The sequence below is a fragment of the Cupressus sempervirens genome, chromosome 11, assembly GCF_028749045.1.
Source record: "Cupressus sempervirens isolate cs-2001-9-10 chromosome 11, ASM2874904v1, whole genome shotgun sequence".
NCBI classification, from domain to species: Eukaryota; Viridiplantae; Streptophyta; class Pinopsida; order Cupressales; family Cupressaceae; genus Cupressus; species Cupressus sempervirens.
Genome location: NC_143128.1, coordinates 525,955,212 through 525,975,980, shown reverse-complemented (window position 1 = coordinate 525,975,980; position 20,769 = coordinate 525,955,212).

Below are 20,769 nucleotides of genomic sequence, written 5' to 3'. Positions count from 1 at the left end.
ATTCCAACTCCATTTGAAGCCCTTTTTGAAGCATAAAGCTTGAGCATACATCCTATCTATTTAGACAAAGCTACTCAACAAGAGAGCTTCTCATTGAGAGAGCCCATTAATGGCTCATATTCTCAATTGAGAGCTCATCTTAGTCTATCTTGAAGTTTATGAATTTTGTTTAGTTTGTAGAAGCTTTATTTAAGTTTGGTTTCTATTAGCATACTAACATTGCTCATATACATGGACCAGGTGTCTTATCATTCTCTAGTTTCATAATAGCATTCTTGATTTCAAGACATATAATCTCCTTCGTGAGGTTAGCTGCATATACTTTTCTAACCTTACTTGGAATGATATTTTTCAGATTGGCCCTCGCTATCAACATATCTAGATCTTTATCTTTAGATCTTTATCTTAGTGTCCTCTCCCCAAACAAAATCAATCCTAGCCCTTGATTCGTTAGATTTAAGAGCTTAGAAAAAAAACTTAGACCCCTTTATCTCCTAACCACATCTAGTTCACCCTTGCTCATTCCCTAAGAATAAGATAAGTAGGAGATTCTTTGATCACTACTAATGTCAAAGTAAAACAAACCTAGGTCAACTAAAAAATGTAAAATTTGGTATGTTTTAGGAAGAAAATGATGAAAAAATTTGACATATTTTTTCAAAAGTTGGTATGATTTAACAAGAAAATGATATAAAAATTTGACATATTCATTCAATACTTTAGATATAAGAGAAACAAAAATTTAAGAAATCTATTAAGAAAAAGAAAGCATGAGGAATGTTTGCAGGTTGATACTTAATTGGATAAAGAATGGACTTCTTCTAATGTAGTTACACATCCTCTCATGAGGATATATCTTATGGATACTCTCAAGGAGCTCAATAAAGTTGGAATGGGATTAATATCCATTCCTTTTAATTTCCTTTGTAGTTTTCTTTTGAATGCAGATTTTTTTGGTTGTAATTCTTTTTTTAGTATTTTTTAGTTTTGACGGTTGACTTTACTTTTCATTAATTTATTTCATTTTGTCTTAAGGCTTCATGTCATTCTAGTTTAGACCCTTTCTTTATTGCTATAATTTTGATATTTTTCTTTATTGGGAAAATGATGTTTTGCGTTATTTCTTTGAGCTAGCCCAATTAATGTGGCAGGTTTTTAAATGAGTATTAGTTATTTTTTAAAAGAGAATCATCTATCTATTATTCTAATGACTTGAATTTTTCAGACATCTCTCAAACAATCAAATCAGTGACCCTATTGCAAGAAGAAAATCTCTCTCAAGATTTGGATAATTTGTTTGTTTTTTTATTTTGTCTTTGAGCTTTTACTCATGCACTTAGACTTTGTGAATCTATTGTTCTAGATGATTTCAGAATATTATAGGGTATTGGAAATTACTTTTTGCAAATATTGCTATAGACAAAAGTGTTGTGAGGTTATATACAACCAAATAAACCTACCTTAAAACAATTGAACAAACTTTCTTTAGACATTGAAAGGAGGTTAAGAGGTTTCATGAAAATGCTATATCAGTGAAAATAAATCCTGATTATCCAAATTTTGTCAAAGTTTTTACAAGCATGTGTTATATACGTGAGGCATTTCATATTTTTCTCAAGAAAATGAGTGTGTGTCAAAATATGTCAGCTAAATGTCAGCAAACTAATCTTTTGATGGGGTAAACTAAGAAATAGTCAACAAAATGTGTTCCTTATATCATGAAAAAATCATTTGGATATAATTTGCCAGTATTCATATGCAAGGGAAATTTAATTTGTAATCAACTTGACATCATAAACATAATGTAATAGACTAAAAAAAAAAGTAGTTTGTGGTCAGTTCAAGGGTAGTTACAATTGGTTGTCAATTTTAGGAGTTAATATAAGTTTATAAAATTTGCAATGATTGATGACATGAGGAGAATAAATGTAAACCTGTTTTGAACAAATAAAGTATTGAATTCCCTGCACAATTCCTATATATTGACATTTTTTACAGTCTAATTCTTTTTTCATAGTTTTGTATTATGTTGCTAAAGATCCATTAGTATAGATGGTGGAGTATTGAATATCCCTTGCTTTGGCATTTTTAGGGATTAAGACCTTGTGATATTTGCAGAGATCAAATCATTTTCCTAGGAATTGTCAAAACCTTAATATATGTTAAGTAAGAACAATACAAAATGTATTTTAACATTATCTTACATGCAATAAGACCTAACATTTGGGAAATAATATGGGAAAGGTATATAATATCTATCCACAAGGATGCGGAATGTCATGCACAAAGAAACATGTACAAAAGGTGCAAGAAGGGTCTAAGAAGATCATCTTACTACTAAGAGGATGGAGACAAGAGTGAGTAGATGTGGATTTGTCCATACAAGAAAATAGGGAAGCATTGTGAGGGGTATCAAAAGAAGAATGTGGAGTCTATAAGATGTCCAAATATATGTGTATTCAAATCATGTTTGGTTCAAAGACTATTTGGAGGAGTAATCAACTACTTGTTTTGATAATAAAGAACATTCAACATTGTTCTTGGGTGAGAGATTTGTGATAGGGTAGGTTAATAAATATTGAGGTTAGTGTGAAAAAGTCTTGAAGTTGCAAGGATTGAGTTACCAAGGGCAAGGGGAAGAATACCATCTATGAGGATTAAAGGGCATAAGATCACAATTATTCAATATATCAACACTTGATGCATTATTTGAAGAATTTTCTTTTGTGTGACCTTGTTTAGGATGATGATAAATATTTCTTTAAAGTGTATGACATTATGGTGGTTTCCACTACTTGTAAATCTATTCTTTTTTTAGTTAAGCCTATGCTAGATCAATCAAATGCAACTCTACTTATCTAGTTCTCTTGACTAAGATTTCAAAATCCAATATGGCAATTGGCCATGGACAAAATGGGAGCTTGAGAAGCTTATGCCTATGCCAAGTCAGTTAGATGCAACATCACTTGTTCTAGTTTCTTGACTGAGATTTCAAAATTCAATAGTGCAAACAAATTGACCATGGCCAAAGTGGGAGCTTTAGATTATTTATCCAAGTATCCATCCTTGGGTCCTCAGGATGTAGTAGAAGAGGCTGTGATAGGGTTTAGGGTTTAGGGTAGTATGATTAAAGCAATAAGTGCTATTTTCAAGTTCAGAAGGCGTAATCACCTGTACAAAATTAATATGGTTAGTGATCAATTGGAAGGCAGAATCTCCATTTTCTCATTGGAATCTAGATACATGTTAACTATAGAACTTAGAAGGCATTAAGTTGGTATCTAAATTTTAGATTCATATCTTAGAGAATTAGTACTGTAGTGTAATGTCCCAAGGTGATGTATTAGCTTATTTTGCTAAATTTTTAGAAATAGAATACAAATGATAACATATTTTTTTTTTTTTGATCATTGAGATCCCAATATGAGAAAGTTGAGAATATATAGTGGCTAGGATGTGAATAGTAAACAATTTATTTCACTTACCCAGTTTGAACAAGTTAAGAGTGCATGGTAGTTGGGGTGTAAAAAAGAAGCAATTTATTTTTCTTATTGGTATTAAGCTGCATAGTATATAGGCTAATCCAGAGAGTCAGAGATAATTGGTGGTGCACTAAAAATGTTGAAGTTATGATAATGCAAGAAACAAACTGGAGTTGTCTCTCTCTCTCATTTTTAGAAAAAGCTTGTCCACACATGCTTAGAAGAGAAATAGTTCATTAATTAGTGCGTAGTTTATAGGTAATAAACATAGATATATGGGTAGGAAAAGGCAATGAATGAGAGAAATAAGAATTTTAAATGATTACTGAAGATCATAGTGATGTAGTAAACAAAATGCAATGGCCTTTCATAATTTATACACTTAGTGTATTTATATATCTTTATATACAAGTACAGACCAGAACTTGATGCTCTCATAGAACTAGGCTATGGAAAGTAGGGGTTTCCCTTGCAATATCAAAGAGCAAGCTATCACACACACACACACACACACACACACACACACACACACACACACACACATGCACACACGTAGAGAGAGAGAGAGAGAGAGAGAGAGAGAGAGAGAGAGAGAGAGAGAGAGAGAGAGAGAGAGAGAGAGAGAGTTAGTTAGTTAGTTAGTTAGTTTCCAGCATCACGATGGATGTATTTGGTTTCTTTCATCAAATAGTGGATGTTTAATATACCCATCAATAATATATAGGTATGAATTAGTATAATAAAAATGATGAATAAATATTGGAGAATATTATGATGCATAAAACAATTGCAGTCACCTCTCATCAAATAATTTTCTTTTTCTAAGTGTGCATGCATGCACATTGCACACACATGATGACACACTTTTGTGAGAGATGACTGTAGTTTGTTTTATGCATCATCACGATCTTTAATATTCAATCAAATTTTTATTGCATTCAAAAATGTCTTAATGCTTATTTATTTTTGATAACTACATTTTTATAACCAACCATTGTTTGGTAAATTGCTACATTTTCGAAAACATATTTAGGCAATAGGCATAGACTTTCTTGATAGAAGACTTTTCAAATTACAATATTCTCATGTATTGATGAAACTTTCTTTCCTTAGGCACATGTTGTAGGTTAAATTGGTTATTAGTTTTATGTATTATACATATTTATACATAATTGTTGGTAGTTTATATTATATATTTCATAATAAGTTATCAATTGTTGATGGTCTACACATCTTATAAACTACTCATTGTTTGAGCCATTTCTCTTGCTAAAGCATTCTAAGGAAATAATGACAGACTTTCTTGAGGCAAGACTTTGCATATTATAAAATTTTCTTTCGATCTTTCAAATTTGAGCCTAAGGATTGATGACTTTGCTCTTCTTAGGTATATAAGGCAGGTTTAATTGACTATTATGTTTATATGCACTTTTAAGGTGGTTTTGTGATACATTTTTTTAATGTATAATCATTGATAGTCTGAACATATATGTGTAGACTATCAAATTTGGAAGCACCATGCAAAACAAATCACATCAATTTTCTTAAAATGTGCATAGAAAGATGTATGAGACAATCAATTATTGATCAAATAGAAGTAAGATGTCAAGAAAATTGTTATTTTAAGGACAACATTTTTAGGTAAACTTCAGCAACATAACAAGAATCTGTAAAAGAAAAGTGAGGCTTTCAAGTCACTGATAAGAGAGATTCATGACATTGATTGCAATATTAGGAAGTATTGATGGCATCATTCTTAGAGTGACAACTAACACTAAGATAGAAAAGTTTATTTGAACCCTAATTGAATCTGAACCCAAAAAAATTCAACAAAAAATAGAAGAAGCCTAGGGCTACAACAGGGTTTGGTATCATCTCTTGAAGTTTTTACTGCTGATTAGCAAAGGGTTTTATATTGTTGAATATTATTTCTATATTGTATCAATCAAATATAGAACTTTAAATCAATATGAAAGCAATATGCTCATCACTGTTTCTGATGTTCATCAATTTTGTGTATGTGATGATCCACCTTTTTATCCAAATGATGGCTTGATATAATGGCTAGTCTAAAGTTTTTTATTGTTGTTTCTGATATTTAATCTTATTTCTTATGTGATGTTCTTTTTAAGATCATCCTCTCTGATTGAGGCTATATCCACATGCAATCTTTATTTCTTACCAATGGTGGATTACTTCCACCCTCCTTGGTTGCTGTAAGGGTCTTGGATTTCTCAGTATGCTACTAAAATAAGTTTTGATAACTAAGTCCAAATATTCATGTTACTTTGGGTTTCAATTTAAATGTTTCAAAAATTTCCAAGAATTAATGAAAGTTTCTAAAGCCACTTTGTTTATGGTCATTTAAACTCGTTTTATTTTATGTTAATATTGGGATTAAATGGAATTTATAGAAGCATAAAGTACAATCTGACTTTGTGTTTCTTTGTTTGTTTTGAAGTGTAACTTGCATTTCTTGGAAGTGTTCCACAACATAGATCTCCTTCAACAAAATTATCTAGGTAGGGCAATTGGTAACTTCTTTTCTTTCTATGGAAGATTGTAATTGACAAAATTTAAGACTTTTTTTGTTTGTAATCATCCATGCGAAGTATGTGAAAAATACTTTGTTTGTGCTGGATGCTTCCCCATAATGTTTGGATTTTTAGGTTCTCTAAGCCATATCAAAGTGGTTGTTTGATGTTACAAGTTATTTTAGGTCTCATATATTACTTAAAGCTCTGACTATTCCATACATTCCTTTGGTTCTGACTATTCCAACATAGTGACCTTCAAAATGACTTAAAAGCCATGAGCTTACAAAGCAACTACACTCTATTTGTATCCTTACCACTCCAAATCATCAACAAAGTCATGATCAATCTCATCTATGAAGCGTATTAAAAGCTAAGGATTTGGAGTGACTCTGTCATTTCATTTTTTTCCACATCTTGTTCAAACCATATAATGCAATCTCATCTATGAAGCGTATTAAAAGTTAAGAATTTGGAGTGACTCATATACAATTCATTTTTTGTCATTCATTATATGGTTTGAACAAGTGTGGAAAAAAATCAGATTTTTATTATGAATTTTCTGTTCATCAATCTATGTTAAACTAATTAGTAAAGATTTGGTCCTTTGAGTTATGGAAGGTCAACTAAGTATTTGTTTCTTTTCATTTTTTATATTTCTTTATCTCTTTATCAATCTATCTCTCTATCTATACCTCTTTCTATCTGTCTCGCTTTTGTATTCATTTCTATATGTGTCTTCCTCTTACTACTCCATCTACAGGTTGCAAATAAATCATCCTTCTTCCACTAACAAGTCATTCCATTCAAGAAAGACCATGTCTGACGATATCAACGCACAAAAAAATACGGAGACAATTGCTAGACTGTGGTCTAACTTAAAAAGAAAAGGTGATGGATTGTCCTTGCAAAATTTGTAAGGGCTTAAAGACTGAAAGATATCTAATCACAACAGTTGAGCAACATTGTAGGCAACATGGTCACATTGAAGGGGGAAATGAATATCATGAAAGATATTGGAATGGAGTATCAAACAATACATGCATGTTTGAACGATCATATTATATATCATAAACAACATGAATTTGCAACACAATGCCCTATTTTTCATATTAGTAGATATCAATAAGATCGATTAACAAAAAAGGTGCCTCGAAAGGTTCTTCGGCATATTCTCATTATTCCATGTCTATAATGATTATTCAGGTGCAATAGCTTGGCACAATTTATGGATTACCATGCACGCAATAAAATTCAAGATGACATTATACAAATGCCTGTAGATGGTTTTCCATTTAAGGAAATAGAGGGGAAATGGCCACACTTTAAAGAAGAACCTTGTAATCTCAAGCTTTCATTAGCAGTAGACGTTGTCAATCCTTTTGGAGAGATGAGATCTACTTACTCGGTGTGGCCTATTTTTTTTTATCAACAATAACATACCTCCTTGGTTGTCCATAAAGAGAGAGCACATAATATTGACATTGATTGTTTTGGTATTTTTTGATTTAGTGGTCATCTAAATTAATTTATTATTACTAATCCATCAAAATGGTCATAATAATTATGTAATGTTTTTGTTCATTCAACTAGGTATGTACCAAGTTAAAGATATCAATGTATATATTGAACCCCTTATCAACGAGTTGATGGTGTTGTGGAATGGGGTTACTATGTATGACATCAGTAGATCAATAGGACAAAGACAATTTCAATTTCATGCAATGCTTGCATGGACAATACATGATGCCCTTGGGCTAACACATTTTTGTGGTATGTTCTCTTCTTAACACCTCTTTTTTGGTATGTCAAAGTCAACACATTTAATCCAATTATACATAATCTTGTAGGTCTTCAGAAAAAGGGAAAATTTGCATGTCTATTTTGTGGTCCAAAGATGAAATCTCGTCATTCAAAAAGTTTAAGAAAGAAGGTGTTCGATGAGAATAGACACTTTCTGCACAGAAATCATAAGTACCGAATTACCAAAAAATATCTTTTCAATGGGAAAGAAGAGACTACATCAAAGCCATAGAGAATGACACCTCACCTATGGAAGTTGGATTACAATAAAATAAATCATCCATTCCATTTGATGGTTTTTGTTTCAAATTTATATTTTGATATTGTGTTTTGTTTACTGATGATGTGATTGATGCTTGTGAAGGTCGTCAAGGCATCAATGATCAACTTTCAAAAGGACTAAAAATTTATCCTATGCAATTTACTAGGTTGTCATAGTACAAGCAACTCCCAATTGTGCATTTTTTTGATCCTATGCATATTGGAAAGAATGTAATAGAGACATTATGGAAAATCTTGGATGGAAGGTGTGACAAAGACCAAATTGTCAAAACTTGTAGTGAAATTGAAGAATCCAACCATGCAATGAAAATTGGCATTCAATCAAATAACAATGGAGACTAGATTGATACAAGTGCCCTTAGTTGGTTATTTTCAGAGTAGCAAAGAAATACTATAAAAGAAGTCATAAAAAAATATGATTTCCCATAAGATTTGCTGCGAACATAAACAATCTCATATCAAAGAAAAGTGAATTTGGGCCAGGGTTGAAAACACACAATTAGCATACATTTATTAAGGTAATTCATGTTATTTTGTATTCACTATATAATTATATACTGCATGTATTTTTAATTGCATTCTTTTATAAAATATTGACAAGATCATTTTACAAATATTGCAGTATGTTCTACCTCTATCTCTCCCACACCACTTCGACAGCAATGTCAAATAGGTTATATATGATCTTGGAAAATACACGAGGTGGTTGTCATCTAAATAAATCAATAAAGTAGATATAAAATATTGGAAGAGAATTTTTTTTTTTATTGATGTGTGAAATGCAAAAGTGTCTACCTCCAAGTTTTTTCAATGCGCAAGAACACTACCTCATACATCAAGTTGAGGAGATTGAATTGTGTGGACCTGTACCAACCAGGTCAATGTGGATGGTTGAGAGGCACTTGACATTTTTGAAAGGCTTGGTTTGATAGAGAGCACATCCTAAGGGTTCTATGGTGGAGGGATATATGGTATACCAGACCATGGTGTACATTAGTGAATATCTTCCTAAGTTTGTAGCAAAGATCCATGTAGATTGTATTTGGGATCCCAAATCAATTAACAAATTCGAAGGGGAGTACTTGATGGGAAAAGGTAGATTAAGGAAACTAAGAGGTAAATCTAAGATGTTATTGTAGTTAATTATTCTTATAAATCTTCAATATAAGTTATTTATAATTGGTGTTATTTTTTTGAAACAGGTGGTCAAGAATGGGATGCAATACATTTGTATATTGTGAACAATCTTGATTGGATGATGGAATGGATTGAATAATGTCAACAAAATGGTTTCTCATTAACATGAGAAGGTGTTGCTTCATTGGTTACAAAAGCTCATCATAATGGAGATTCCAATGTTATGCCGATGGTAGTTGATCTAGTAAAGGGTTTAAGAGGTGGAGAGGTATGTAGAAATTTATTAATGATCATAACTCAATGTATGTTTCGTATCAACTCACGATGCAAATAATTTACACACACTTCAAAAATTGCAGGTCAAGCACCAAAAATCTATGTACTATCATGGCCACAAATTTTGCATAAAAAAGTTGGATGACACAAAGAAAACTTGTGATTATGGGATAACTGCAATTTTCGAGGTCACCAATATATCATCTAGAAACGACATACATCCTCAACAATCTCAAAATCAATACTATGGCATCTTGGATGATATAATTGAGTGTTAATTTAACACCTTCAAAGTAGTTCTATTCATTGTCAAATGGTACAGGTTACGACTAAATCAAAATGATCTAGATAGAATGGTTATTCAACATGATAATGGATTTACAATGATTAATACAAGGTTGTTTGAGCCAGTTGGAGATGAGCCCTATGTTCTTCCAAGCCAATGCGAGCAAGTGTTTTACTCAGAGGTTCCACATAAATAGGGTTGGTCATTTGTTGTTAGACATGATCCAAGAGGAAGGCCGATAAAGTATAATGTTATGGAAGAAGAAGATATTGAAGATGATAAAAAAGCAGATGTTGAAGATCAAGATGATGGTGATGATGATGATGGTGATGAAGATGATGGTGATGGTGATGATGATGATGATGATGATGATGATGGTGATGATGATGATGATGGTAATGGTGATGATGGCAATGATGATGGCAATGATGGCGATGATGATGGCGATGATGGTGATGATGATGATGATGATGATGATGATGAAGATAATCAATGACTACAAAAATTGTCACATGTTCTGTTGATGATCTTGCATTCCATATATAAGGTAAATTTGTTCATGTTTACAATGTTGCATATTGTTCATGTTGCCTTCTAAGTTATTTGTAGCATACACGTATCATGCAATTTTTAGCTAACTTAAGATAAATGATTAACATATGCAGGAAATTTGATTACATATTTATTGTGTTCATTTCTAATGATTACAACATATGTTATTTATAATTACCAATGTTTATATTGTGTTTGATTATCAGCGTTTTTGCAAACAATCAATTGACTATAGGTACATCGTCACCCCTTCTGTTGACGATCTTGCATTCCATATATAAGGGAAATTTGTTCATGTTTACGATGTTGCCTATTGTTCATGTTGTCTTCTAAGTTATTTGTAGCAAACTTGTATCATGTAATTTTTAGCTAACTTAAGGTAAATGATTAACATATGCAGGAAATTTGATTACATATTTATTGTGTTCATTTCTAATGATTACAACATATGTTATTTATAATTACCAATGTTTACATTGTGTCTGATTATCACCCTTTTTGAAAATAGTGAATTGACTACAGGTACATCATCACCCCTTCTATTGATGATCTTGCATTCCATATATAAGGTAAATTTGTTCATGTTTATGCGTATCATGTAATTTTTAGCTAACTTAAGATAAATGATTAACATATGCAAGAAATTTGACCCCTTTGGTGTGGATCATGCATAGTGACATGCATCAGCAGGTATAAGTCAATAAATAGACATAATTTTCTTATATTCTTCTTGTTTATCATTGAGCACGTATGTTATAAATAGACATATTATATAATCATATAATGTATATATAGACAAAGAAGGTCCATATAGAAATATAATTGTATAATCACTTTCAACTTACTACATTTTATATTTGTCACTTTCACTTTCCATTTGATGGATTGTAGGACCCACCAAATAGGTACTTGTCAGATCTATCTACATCGACTGAGGGAAATGAGAAAATGGTAGATGAAAGCTCTACATGTAGTACGACTAAAATAGGGATATCAACTAGAGGTCAAAATATTAGAATTTTTTTTGATAAACACATGCAATTTTTCCTTGCTAATGGGGGGTCATTTTCTTATGATGATGAGACCAAAGATGACATCAAGGTGCCCTTTCGGTACACACACATTGAGAAAGAATGGGTACCCAATGAGCTATCTCCAATCAACACAGATTTTTGTGTTAATAAGAGGATATATCACATTGCTCCATCCTCATTACATGGTTTGGGCCTATTTTCCATGGATGGGATAAAGGTATGTTACAACAAAGTTGTCAAATTGTTCAAGTATGTCGGTCCATCTTACAATTACAATGATTGGATGCAGATTGTTCGATATAAAAAAAGTATGCGTAGGTATGCACTATCAACTAATTATATACAACGGAAAGAAAATGATCAAAGTAAAAGATTTTCTATGTACAATGATGGGAGACCAAAAGCAATAGGTAATATTGCAAGTTTTATAAATAGTACGCGACCTTCCTTAACTAGTAAGCAACCCAATTGCATATTTGAGGTGCACGAGGGGAATGAAGTTTTTGTTTGTGCAATAAAATCAATAAGTGCAGGGGAAGAATTGCTAATCGATTACCATTTAAATCACATAGATACAAACAAAGTTACTATCATGAGGGTTGTAAGTACTATATACCAGTTTGTTAATAAGTTTTTTTTTGCTGTCTATTGCTTTCAGTTAGCTGAATTTTTTATGTTTAATCTTTGTGACAAGATGATATGGATCCAACAGATGATAGAGGCCACTAGGATGCTACTCCCACCCCTTCTTCAGCGAGGGTAAATCTTATTGAAATTGCACAAATTAGATAGTTGAAAAATGTTATATTATTACATTATTTTATTTACAATTTTTGAGTTTTTATGATAGTTTTACTGATATTCCTCTCAGAATTTGATGTTCAAGATAAGGGTAAAGCACCAACAGTAAGTACCGAGCCACTAGCTATGTCTTTTGATGAGGATATTGCTGAAACTCCCAATGTAACAACAATGTTGAAGAAAAAAAATAAAAAAAATAATTTAGAAATAATGAAAATTTTGGATGAGGCAAATATGGAATCCAAGGAGATGATGAAGAGGCTATCAGTTTTGAGAGCGCAAGCTTGTCATTATGAAGTAAGCAGTAATGAATCTTTAGTTATAACAAAAGTTCAATAAATATTTATATTTTATAATATTTTATGTTGTGAAGTAAAATATGTAATATGTGCAAAAATACTTTATTGATGCAATTTTTTTAAAGAGTTGTAAGAAACTTTAACTACTAAATTCTTGTTACATAGGATTTTTTGGCAATTGATCCACAACCTGGTCAAGGACAATGTAGTGAGGCCAGTAGTAGTAGAGCTTTGACTGCCACTGGTAAAATAATCTTTTAGTTGACAAGTTAGAAGGAATTTTTTATTTTGAACATTCAAAACTTCTTAACTTAATTCTTACTTTTATTATTTCAGAATGTCTTTGCTAACAATGTATTGTTAACAATCCTTTGTCCCGAACTCCATGGAAGAACTAAAGGAGGGGGAACCCATGTCCCAGGACCCTAACCCGGTGTGTTGTCCCCCCCCTTCAACAGTAAACAGAATCATAGAGAGGCTGTCTGCATCGACAATGGAAGATTTGGCGACAATTGATGCTTGGCTGGACAAAGGACTAGAGGGAGAAGAGAATCCCTGGATAGAAGTCAGGAGTAGAAAGAAGAAGAATAGCAGGGACCCTTCTCCGGTATCTCCCCCTTCTACTAGAAGCATGGCCAAGGCTGATCTCGGCCACAAATCTAACCTAGTGGGAAGGAAAAACAAGAATGAAATCAGGAAAGAGGAAGCCAGAAGAAACATTAAGGATGGTACGCAACGCACCATCCAGGAAGCATGTTCAGTAGTTAAATCATGAAGATCTTATCTTGGAATATTCGTGGACTCAATGGAATCCACAAGCAAGAAGTTATTAGAAATATGATAAGGGACCAAAGGCCTGATGTGTTTCTAATCCAGGAAACTAAAATGAAGAAGGAAAGGATGGAAAATATTAAGTTCAATAATAGCATGAAGGGCATAGCCTCTAACTCTAAAGGAGCGTTTGGAGGACTGTTGTTACTTTTCAATGATAAGTATTTCAATATAGTAGCTGAGTATGATAAAGATAACATTCTTTTTTGCAGAGTTCAACATTTGCACACCAATGATTCCTGGTTTTTAGTGAATATTTACGCCCCCAATAATAAGAGAGATAGAAAAAACTTCTGGACCAAAGTTGGTAATATGGTGCAAGATTGTGACATTAAGAAAGGTATAATCATGGGAGACTTTAACACACCACTAGAAGATAAACAGAAAAAGGGAGGTATGCCCCCGGATTGGGAAAGTAAACAGGATCTTTCTAACTTCATAAATAATCTGGCCCTTATGGACGTAGAGCTTAAGGGCGGATCCTTTACCTGGTCAAACAAGAGAAAAGGCCATGATTGCATTCAGGTTAGGCTGGATAGAGCTCTTATATCTTCGGACTAGCTTCAATCCTTCAGCTGCAGACTATCTCTGCTTCCCAGAATTGGTTCGGACCACTCTTCCATTTCTCTTTTAGTTTCCCCTCTGGTACACAGGAGATACCATCCTTTCAGGTTTGAGAAAATGTGGACCTCTCACCCTGACCTCCTGGATAATATCAAGAAATGGTGGGGGATAGAGGTGGAGGGCTCAGCCATGTTCAGAGTCACCAGAAAACTTAGCAATGTGAAGAGGATGATTAAAATTTGGAACAAGTCTGATTTTGGTCATATCTTCCATGAAAAGAAAAAGTTATTTGATAATCTAACTATTATCCAAGATTGCATTCAGAAGGAAGGTTACACTGAGACCAACAGGGTTTCGGAGCTCAAGACCTTGTCTGAAATTCATAACATTATTAATAAGGAAGAAAAATTTTGGAGGCAAAGATCGAGGATCACCTGGCTAAAGGAAGGAGATCGGAACACTAAGTTTTTTCACCTAACCACCCTTAAGCACCGTGCTAGTAACAGGATCTATGGTATTAGAAAGGGGCAGGAGCTGTTAACTGAAGAATCTGCCATCTCGGAAGAAGCTGTTTTCTTTTTCTCTAGCCTTCTCTCTGAGGACCCAATGCTTTCCAATTTGGACCAGGAGGATTTGTTACACTTTATCCCTCAGCTCATTCAACCTATCCATAATAAACAACTCTGTGCTATTCCTAATGCTTCGGAAGTTAGAGAGGCTCTCTTTTCTTTGCCTGCTGACAAGGCTCCAGGCCCGGACGGTTTTCCCACTTTTTTCTTCCAAAGGTTCTGGCCGGTGATCATGGGAGAGGTTGTTCAGGCTGTCCAGGAATTCTTTGGAGCCAAATCTATTCTCAAGGAGCTAAACTCGACTTTTGTGGTTCTCATTCCTAAATCCCCTGGGGCGGATTTGTTGGACAACTTTAGACCTATTAGTCTGTGCAACTCACTCTACAAGATCATCTCTAAAGTTCTCACTTTAAGAATGCTCAAGATCTTGCCCATGATAATCTTGCAGCATCAATCGGGTTTTGTTCCAGGGAGACAAATTTTGGATTCTGTCTAGATGGTGCACGAAGTCATCCACTCTCTTGAGGCATCCAAACGGGAAGGTATGTTTCTCAAACTGGATCTTTCTAAAGCTTATGACAGGGTGGACTGGTCTCTCCTTGGGAAGGTCCTCTTGACTTTTGGCTTTGACAGTAAAGTTTGCAAAATTATCTCTCAATTGGTGTCCACCTCCTCCTTGGCTGTTCTGGTTAATGGAGTCCCTTCTAATTTTTTCAAACCTTCCAGAGGCCTCAGACAAGGAGACCCCCTTTCGCCCATTTTGTTCATCATTTTAGCTGAATGCTTAGGAAGGATTATAGACTGTAGAAAGCATGAGGCTTGTATCAAAGGGATCCTTCCCTCCTCTAATTGCGTTCCCTTCGCTCATCAGCAATTTGTTGGCGATACTATCTTGGGGGGGAAGCTTCTGTCAAAGAGGCCAGAGCCCTGAAGAAGATTCTTGATACTTACTCCAGTGGGACGGGTTAGTTGATTAATTGGAACAAAAGCTCGCTCTTTTTCATCAACACCTCTGAGTTTAGACAAAGAAAAATCGCCAGGATTCTGGGTTGTGGGGTAGGCTCTTTCCCCTCTACCTATCTTGGTCTCCCTTTGGGATCCTCACCCCCGGAGTCTTTTTGGAATGGTATTTTGGACAGATTCAACAGGAAGATGGCTGGTTGGAAAGGGGTCTCTCTTAGTCAAGCGGGGAAATGCCTCTTAGTCAAATCTTCTCTTCAAAATTTGCCAATCTACGCCCTGAGCCTCTTTGGAATTCCGGGGAAAATAGCTGAAAGAATGGAGAAAATCTAGAGAGACTTCCTTTGGAATGGTAATGAAGGGAAGAAAAGATACCCTCTTGTTGCTTGGGAGAAGGTTTTCCTCCCTAAGAGGTACGGAGGTCTGGGCATTAGAAAGATCACCCACCTCAATAAGGCTCTCCTAGCTAAACAAATATGGCGGATCTTCAGTAGCACCGGTGAATGGAGGGACACCCTGGTAAACAAGTACCTTAGAAGACCCACTCTTCTTTTCACCCTTTTTAATGAAGATATCCCAAAAGGATCGAACATTTGGAATGGGATCATGAAAGCCAGGGACCTGGCTAAGGCCAGGATATCATGGAAATTGGGAAATGGGAAGGACATCCAGTTCTGGTCGGATAGATGGCTTTCCCAAGATCCACTTATCAATAACCCTATTTTTGAGAGATGGATGCAAGCTTGTACTGATCAAATTGGGTCCAAAGTTTGTGATTATTGGAATGGCCAGGAATGGAGTGACCTATCCCTCATCTCTGAGGACTTGACTCCTATAATGCTTATGCTCAATTCCATGATTCCTATCAATTTGGGGGATGAGCTGGTCTGGAGGGATAATCCCAATGGAAGATACTCTGTTGCCTCATGCTATAATTCCCTTTGGAGCTTAAAAGAGAAGGCCCCTTGGGCGGAGGCTTGGATTCCGGGTCTCACTCCAAAGATCAACATTTTTTACTGGATGGCTCTTCAGAACAAAATCCTTACTCATGACAATCTCATGAAGCGAGGACATGTTATGCCCAGTAGATGTCCCTTGTGTAAGAATCAGGCTGAGACCGAAAATCACATTTTCATCTTATGTGACTATGCCAGGGAGGTGTGGAATGTCATCACACATGATAATGAAACCCTCTGGTGCAAACCAGATAATCTCATGGATTTTTTCCATCAGTGGAAAGGTCTTTGTAAGATTGCTGGTCGGCAGGATCACTCGGACTGGATTTTACCCCATTTTTGCTGGGGAATTTGGAAGGAAAGGAATAATAGAATATTTAGAGACAGAGAGGAGCCGGCTATAATCCTTGGCAGGAAGGTCTCGAAGAATATAAAGGAAAATCTCCAAGTGCTGAAGGAGGAAGAAGAAGAAGAAGGGGACAGAAAGATAGCTAAAGAAAAAGATAGGAACCTCAAAAGGCAGGATGCTAGCTGGTTTCTCCCCCCAGATGGTTGGTCAAAAGCCAACTTTGATGGGGCTTCTAAGGGTAACCCAGGCCCTTCAGGTTGCGGTGGAATCATAAGAAATAGCTATGGGGAGGGAATAGCTGCCTTTGCTTCCCCGCTGGGAATCCAGACTATTCATCTGGCTGAAGCAAGAGCTGCGAGTAAGGTGGTCAAGTTGGCTTTTGAAGCCGGGATTACTAAACTCTGGCTTGAGGGGGACTCCAAAAACATTATTAATACCATTAATGGTATTTCCCCTCCCTCATGGACGATTGCGAACATAATTGCTGAGACTTGCGCCACTCTCACAAAGTTCAATAAGGTCCACGTCACTCATGTTTACAGAGAGGCAAACCCAGTTGCTGATTGGTTTGCTAATAAAGGGGTTAACGCCACCAATAATCTGACCTGGCATGCCGGAAAAGATTTTTCGGCGGAGGCAAAGTTGCTTATCGACCAAGATAAAATCTTGGGAAGGACGGCTCAAATCCAATGCAATTATGGATAATAAAGATTGCTTAATAAATGGTAAGTGCCATTATTGGCATCGTGATTTTCACTAGCAAAAGGGGTTTCCTCTGACATTTCGACACTTTCGAAAGGACGATACCATTATTTTCAGAAAGGGGTATATTCACGGGTATCATAAAAGAAACATCACCATTTTTTTGAATGCAAATAACTTGCACAGTTCAGAGTTCATGAGAATTGTGGAAGTTGATCAGGTAAACATGACGGGTGAAAGGAGCAGAAAGGAGCCGATGGGGGAAGTTCAGAAGTGGAAGAATAAGGCCAAAGTTTGGAGAGAGCTGGAAAAGGGTGGGGTTACTAATTTCTTCGAGAAACTTCATGGCTCGGATCCTAAGATCACTAACAACATGGTGAATTCGTGGAATAATGGTAAGGTTAAGGTGAACGGGGTCTACTTTCAAATTACTGAGGATGTGGTTGCTGAAGTCACGGGGATTCAGATGGAGGGGCATAAATTCTTCAGAGACAAGAAGATGTCTTCTAATGCAATCAAGGATTTTGTGAAAAACACTGAAGAGCTGAACAAGCTGGGCAAGAAAGAGAAGTTTTTTGTAATGGATACTATAAAGAAGCTCTGGAGGTATGTTCTCTACGCTGTCATTGAATATATAACCCTAGACCCCAGGTTTGATAGGGTTAGGACTCACCATTTTGTGATTCTGAATCATTTTCGCCATGGTAGTAAGATCTCCTTCCCGTATTATCTTTTTAACTCGATGAACAAGGCCATTTCTAGTTTTAAAAAGAAAGCTACCGTCAACCCGGCACTACATGAGGGTCTTCTGCTTCTAATTCATGAGCATTTCCACGCTCAAACCATTAGCAAAAACCCTATCCAGGGGGCGAATGTTGACAAGAGCAGCTCCAGTTTTTCCTCAGATTCTGACGATGTCGAGAGCATCAGCTCTGATGAGGTTTTGAGCATTCAGGCAAGAAGACTAAAATCCATAAGAAGGATTACCCCTCTATTAAATTACCCAGCAGAAAGAGCCCTAGAGGTCATACCCCAGCTAAAACTGGCTCTGCTGAGGTGGAGGAGGAAATGGATACTGATGATTCTGACAAGGTTTCGAAGGAGGAGCTGGATGAGGAGAAATTGAGAAAAAGACAAAAGAGGGAGGGAGAGAGCATGGAGCGCTCCAGTAGTCAGGGAAAGGATTCTCTTCCCATTCCCCTCTCCCCTATACATCCTCAGCCTCCTTTGGAGGAAAATGACAACTCTGGACAGATTGAGGGGGAAGTGCAAGTTAATAACAGAAGGAAGGCTTGGAAGAACTTCAATGTGAGAACGGCCACTATGGGAATCTACAGAGAGGTGATGAACCCCCAACTCCTGGTGGACGACCTCGAGAAGCCTAGACTCAATGAGCTAATTAACCCGGCTATAGTGGCTATTTCTGATAATGCAAGAGAAACGGGCATGAATCTGTTGAACAATGCCCGCAATAGCATGATCGACAACTTCAGATCAATTAAATGGCTTTTCCATGAGCTTGAGGATGTCAGAGATAGGGTTTCCCAAATGGAAAAAATCAAGAGCAAGACAGGTGCAGAAAGCCAAGGCGACCAGATAGTTGGGAGACTCTGATGGAGAGGAGAGTAAAAAATATTGAGAACTACAATCACAACCTGGCAAGTCAAATGATCTCCCTCCTCGCTTCGATCAACGACAACATCCTCTCTCTCTTGGAAAATCTCAAAGACAGGAACCAGATGGAGGAAGATGATAAACAGAACAAAGACAAAGATAGGCTGGATGTGGATAAAGCCAAGGACAACACTATGGAGCAGGATTTGACGAACGCCCAGGATCATAAGGCAAAAGAGCAACAAGAGTGCGCCGAAGCTGCCCAGACCATGCTCAAGATGGAGAAGTAGTCTGCTAGGTTGGGTCTGTGTCCTTTGGTTTTTGTTTCTCCTGGCTTTGGCTTTTTGTCTGGTCTCTGTTTTTCTGGTTGGTTCTCTGGCCTTTTTAGTGGGCAGTTGTTTCGGGCTGGGCCTTTGGGCTTATTTTCAGCCGTAAGGCTTATGTTTTGGTTGGGCATTTTTTCGCTTATTTTCAACCTTTCTTGTTGTTAAACTTATGGGTTTCAGGACCCCTTAAAACCTGTTTACCTTATCAAAAACAATGTATTGTTAAGGTCATCCAGTGCAGGAGACTCCTACGAGGTTGACAGATGCCCGTATGAGATTTTCAACTGTAATTTCGACAACAAGGGGACATCCAACTAGTAAATCCTTGTTTTGTTATATTTGGTTTTGTGTTAATTATGAGTTGATAATTTGTACTTTAATCTTGGGTGCATCACATAGTGTATTATTTTTTTGGTGGTAGGAGATGCACTGTCTGGTACATCACCAGATGCAGATCATAGTGCATGTATTGGTGATAATTCACCATAATTTCTTGGAGCTACCCATGTTTCTAGCATGGGAGCGACGTAGACATCATTGTTGATTGATGATGATGAATCAATGCCTTTGAAATGTCCTAAGATTCTAAGTACTTTAAATAATTATTTTTTATATTGTAATAAGGATTTTCTTGCAAGACGTAAACATGATAGGAAATGGTGAATGCAAGGGATTTTGATGTGGAGTGATGCCTCATGACCTTCTTTAGTATGCCATATTATGCAAGTTGTTTAATTATTCTGGAATTCCTTTTTATTAGGGGTTTGGTAGGATCATCTGAATTATCAATGACCTTTTGTCTATACCAGTAATTCTCTAGTTTAATAATTCAATTTGAGCTATGAAGTATTTGATTCAGTACCCGTGGTGGTTTTAATTTGGATTGCTCAAATGGTAATATTGCAGGTACATTGATGGGAGACCAAAAGCAACATGTACATTTATATCACTTGTAATTTAGAGTTCATGATTTCCTCTATTGATATTTAACAAGTCTATTATGCTAGGGTAGCCCCCTGCACAAGTCTATTTTTCATTTTAATGTTTTGAACTGAATTTATGAGTTTCAAATTTGATCTAAATATTTCTACTGGCACTGTATGATCTAAATAGTGGAAGTGTGTGTGCCATTGAGATGTACCATTCAGTACATTGAAATATCATGCTTTTAGTAGAAGATAATAACCAATTTTCCTTCAGAGAACCAAAAGTGGGAGTCTTCTTTCATATTCAATGTTTAGTTTTCAATGATTTCCAACATCATTGCTATTGCTTGTTAGAGTTTAAGAATGCTCACTTTTAGATTCATTTTAATGGTTCTTACTATTAATTATCCCATGAAATTTTTGGTAGGAAATGATACATTTTATAGGAGGCTTTATGACCTCACGCTGCGAAGATTCGAGCCCACC